Source organism: Pinus tabuliformis, chromosome J, assembly GCF_031772625.1.
Source record: "Pinus tabuliformis cultivar Carrire ecotype Pingquan chromosome J, CPIR1, whole genome shotgun sequence".
Taxonomy (NCBI): domain Eukaryota; kingdom Viridiplantae; phylum Streptophyta; class Pinopsida; order Pinales; family Pinaceae; genus Pinus; species Pinus tabuliformis.
In genome coordinates, this window is record NC_142295.1 from 589,188,683 (window position 1) to 589,193,916 (window position 5,234).

The 5,234-nt window shown below is 35.3% G+C and overlaps 1 pseudogene; it reads left to right on the forward strand.

The window, feature by feature from the left end:
* The first annotated feature begins 1,556 nt into the window (after positions 1-1,556).
* LOC149228361 (mitochondrial uncoupling protein 5 pseudogene) lies at positions 1,557-2,913 on the forward strand (annotated as a pseudogene).
* The last annotated feature ends 2,321 nt before the right edge of the window (positions 2,914-5,234 follow it).

Here is a 5,234-nt window from a genome sequence, read left to right on the forward strand (position 1 = left end):
AGACTACCTTGCCACCTCGCCTGAATTCGTGTCGTTCCACTAAGCTCGGCATGACCCTTCCACACTCATCTATCGGTAACATGACACTTACCAACTTCTCTCTTAGAGTGCCTAACCAAATGCCAGAGCCAAAAGTCAATATCGTTGTCACCTTCTGCTGGAGTATTAACACCATGCATGCACGAAGCCACTGCACCAAATGCCTCAAGCATGTGGAGGGTGGTGGGTTTGTACCCCAAGGCCATCTTCATTAATTTGTCATAATGGAAATGTTGTCCAACTCACTCCTCGATCGAGAGTTAATTAATGAATTTAATTAAAAATGATTCTATAATATTTTTTTTTAATTAATAAATTTAACTAAAAGTGTTTCTATAATAATTTTTTTTAATTAATAAATTTAATTAGAGGACAAAAATGTATAATAAAAATATTATGCAAAATAAACATTTTTATCCAATAATATTTAAAAATCTAATATTCCATTATTGATACGAGTTGAATAGAGGTTTCCCCGTTAGAATATGATCCAAAGCATTATAATATGCAGTTAAAGTATGAGGTTGCTGGTTGCCATTATATTCCACTCCCCACCAAGTAATTCTAAGCAAATGCATTCATTCATCATTCCCAATGCATGTTCAAAAGATAAGATTGACTTGTAGTGGACGAATTGTTTGATGTGGTCACGCTTTGAACACTGTATTCTCAGGTCCGCCGTTGGCACTTCAAAGTTGTGAGACAAAGGCTTTATATGCATGATCGTTCAACCATTCATTTTGATTTCGCCCTTTTCCATGGACGCGGTTGTGGTGCCGCCGTGCGTTGCACAAATGTGGTCTTCTCCTATTTCTACTGAAGCCTGTAGATTCTTTTATTGTGTTCAACAGTGCTGTCATAGTCATAAATAAAAGGGCACCAGGTCAATTTTTCAATCACTAGTGGAACGCGTCCAAAGAATTTAAACTAATGATTGTGAAAGGCAAATACTAAGAAGGATCCTCTCCAGCTTTTCAGATCAGATTGCTGTTGTCATTCCCACGGCGCGACTCGCAAGTGTTAATTTAGAGCACGGAGAAAATTAAATTTGTCCGGAAAGTCATAGGACTTTAGGTGAGATTGGGATAAAATAAAATAATTAAATAATTTAGGTGAGATTGGGATAAAATAAAATAATTAAATAAGTTAGGTAAGATTGAGATAAAATCTTCTGATAATTTTTAAAAATCTAAATGACAACTATCAAATTTCAAGAGTCTGGACCTTAAGAAAGTTTTTGAGGGTGTCTCATAAAAAATACTCACCATTCAAACCAGCTAAATTTTTTGACCTTTTGTTTTTACCCAATTCCGGCTATTTTTAAACTTTTTTGAATTTTCTTTTTTACCAAATTCAGGCTATTTTTAATTGACCGCGCAAATTTACCGGTTCGGTAGACGACGCCCTGGGAATATCCGGAGAATCCAGCTCATACCTTTTACAGTGGGTTGGGAACCTGGGCCTACAGGGGTTTTATTCTTGGGTTGGGTGAGATCAGGTTGGGCTGTTGAAAAGGTCTGGGGTTTCACGTTTCAACGTTTTTCAATTTGCAGGGCGCATCCTCGACATTTCGTTAGGCGCGTATGATTTCATATTGATGGTGAACGCGCCGGTAACCATCCAGTAGTGATCAGGCATATGTACAGACACATCGGCTCCTTTTGCATTCAATCATGTGTCTATATTACCTATATATATAGAAATACATAACAGAGTGTCTTAGTAGATTCCTCCATTATTTGCATATCTCTGAGAGGGACCACGAGCCGCGACCTTGCTCAAGCGCTTCCGGCTGATCCCGCTGAGCGAGAGAGGAGGGAGTATTATTTTCTTGGGTGCTGCAGTGGTTCTTGTTCCAGAAAAATGGGCGTAAAGGGGTTTCTGGAAGGAGGGATTGCCTCGGTTGTCGCAGGCTGTAGCACGCACCCTCTGGATCTGATAAAGGTGCGCATGCAGCTACAAGGCGAACAAACTGTTCGCCCCGCATTCGCCTTTGCTAATGTGGGCGCCGGTTACCCGGTGACAGAATTAGCCCACCAGAACAGGGTGGGACCAATCTCTGTGGGAATCCGCGTGGTTCAGACGGAGGGGGTGTCTGCGCTCTTTTCCGGTGTGTCTGCAACCATGCTCCGGCAGGTACTGTACTCGACCACTCGCATGGGTTTATACGAGATTCTAAAGGAGAAATGGCGAGAGACGGGTTCGAAACCGGGAAACCTACCACTTGTCCAGAAGATCGCCGCCGGTTTGATCGCTGGAGGCATCGGCGCCGCTGTGGGCAACCCCGCTGATGTGGCGATGGTGAGAATGCAAGCCGATGGGCGCCTCCCGGTTGCCCAGAGGCGCAACTACACGAGCGTTGGCGATGCCATCGGTCGCATGGTTCGACAGGAGGGCGTGACTTCACTGTGGACAGGGTCATCGTTGACCGTCCAGAGGGCCATGATCGTGACGGCCTCGCAGCTGGCTACCTACGATCAGATCAAGGAGACTATCATCTCCCGCGACATTATGACAGACGGCCTGGGCACACATGTCACAGCCAGCTTCAGTGCAGGGTTTGTGGCTTCCGTGGCTTCGAATCCCGTGGACGTCATCAAGACCCGGATCATGAATATGGACCCTAAACCAGGACAGCCGGCACCTTATTCTGGGGCCCTTGACTGTGCTATGAAGACCATAAAGGCGGAAGGTCCTATGGCTCTTTACAAGGGGTTTATTCCCACTGTCACGAGACAAGGTCCCTTTACGGTCATTCTTTTCGTTACTCTGGAGCAAGTTAGGAAAATTTTCAAGGAACTTAATTTTTAAATCTTATTCTCAACAATTTTATTTATTTTATAATTCTATGCCTCGATTGTGGTCATTTATTTATCCGTGTGTATTAACCATACTCTTTGGATAGATCAATGACAAATTATACTTTCCTACTTAATCAATGGCAAATTATACTTTCTGAATTTCAAATTAAACCATGGTGATTAATATCCACCTTGATGCATGACGATGGATGCATGACGATGGATTAGGAAAGGTTCAGAATCCTATCTGACCCGATGATGTATATCTGCCCTCACGTAACATTCAATGCTACATAGTAAGCTTCACACAACATTCAACACTATATAGAAGATTCCTAAAGGAAAACTAGAAAAATTAAAACAAGTCACAAAAGAAATAAATCCCCACGGTAAACTCAAAATTTTAATGCAAATTAAAAAACAAAAAAATTCAAATGATAAAATACTTGAGGTTGGATGACGCATCAAACTAATTAAGTTATTGTGATATTAAAATCATAGTGAGTGAAATTGATCCATTACGGTGAGGAAAGTTGAGTAAAAATATCATTTTTTAAAACAAGGGTTACATTATAGTTAGTATTGGTTATTTAGTTTAAATATAATTTAATTAAACTAAAAAATAATACATATAAAAATAAAATAATTATTAAAATATTGTATTGTTCTGGATTTAATATATCTGTGGTTTATATCTTTTAATTTAGTAACGGGAGAATCCACAGTAAAAATTATTTTTCATCAATGTTTATGATGGATACCTGTTGGAATTTGAAACGTTGACGAAAAATGGTTTTTATTGTGGGTTCTCCGGTTACTAAGTTAGAAGATATAAACCACATGTCTTAAATCCATAATCATTGTTACTAAGTTAGAAGATATAAACCACATGTCTTAAATATATAATCATTTCCTTATGCGGAGGGGATACATGGAGTGAAATCATTTTACTCGAAAAATTAGGGTGAAGATAGCAAGAAGAGCTGAAGACCTTCAATTTCTTAAAAATTGTTGTGACAATAGTCGACATCCATTTAAATCTTCTCATTTCAAACTATTAAAAACTATTCAAAACCCTCATTCAAGCTCTTCTTCTATCATCATTCAAGAACAAAACCCTCATTCAAGCTCTTCTTCTATCATCATTCAAGAAGTCCTAACGATGGATTACTGTTGGGATTTGAAACGTTGACAAAAAAAATGGTTTTTACTATGGGTTCTCCAGTTACTAAGTTAGAATATTGTATTGTTAAATACTATTACAAAAAAATTAAGAAATATGATTAATTAATACTGTTTATATTAGATATCATTTTGGGATTCAACAGCGGTGAAGAAGTGGGATTGAAACTAGTGAAATGAATCACATAGCATCAAAGGCTTGCACCTGGTAACCAAGACTTTCCGGGTGATCACCCATCTCACATGGCCTCTGGCTCAAGCCCATAATACTTAAATACTGTTTATATTAACATATATATACTTTAATGTATATATTTATTATGTGTGTGTTTTATTTGTTATTAATATATATTATTTTTATAATTAAATTTGTTAAAATATGTTTTTAATATAATAATAAATCTGCTTAAATTGAAATTAAAAAAAAAAATTATTAACACTCTATTAATGAAAAATTAAATAAATAAAATAAAAAACCTACTAAAACATTATTATAAATGAATCTAAAAGAAATAGAAAATACTTAAAATTCATCGAGCCAACTTTGAGTATGGTTGGTTAAATAAATTATATCAAAGATTATGAATCGTGCATTGTCCACATGAAAGGAATGACATTATCAAACATATTCTCCGTATGTCATGCTATTTAAAGGTAATTGAAAAAATATATAATTAATAAAAATGAATATATATATAAAAGGTTATTACATTTAGTGAGCTAAATTAATATTAATATTAATATTGATATATGTTAAATTTTATGAAAAAAAAATTAATATAAATATATATGGAATATTGAAGTTACTTTTAAAAAAAAATAAAAAATTTATAACATTGTTAAAATTAAGTTGTTTAACAATTGAGACATAAATATTTAATGAACATGACAAATTCAAATTTATTCAAGATATGTAATAAGTTTTATATATTAAGTTTTTTTTGTATAATGAATAAGTATGAAAATTTTAGGTGTGGGCTAATTTTCCATGTTTTTTCCAAAAAAAAAACACTAATTTCCACTTTTACTGAAAATAACTTACCCAATTTTATAGTATAATATTTTTTTACCTTAAAAATTGCCAAATTTTATAGATACTTATATCATTAGAAATTTGTTTTTTTTACAAAAAAAATCTAAGCATTTTAGAATTTGCATATTAGAGTTTCTAAACTTTAACATAAATTTCCATCCTTAAAATTTTTTGTGATG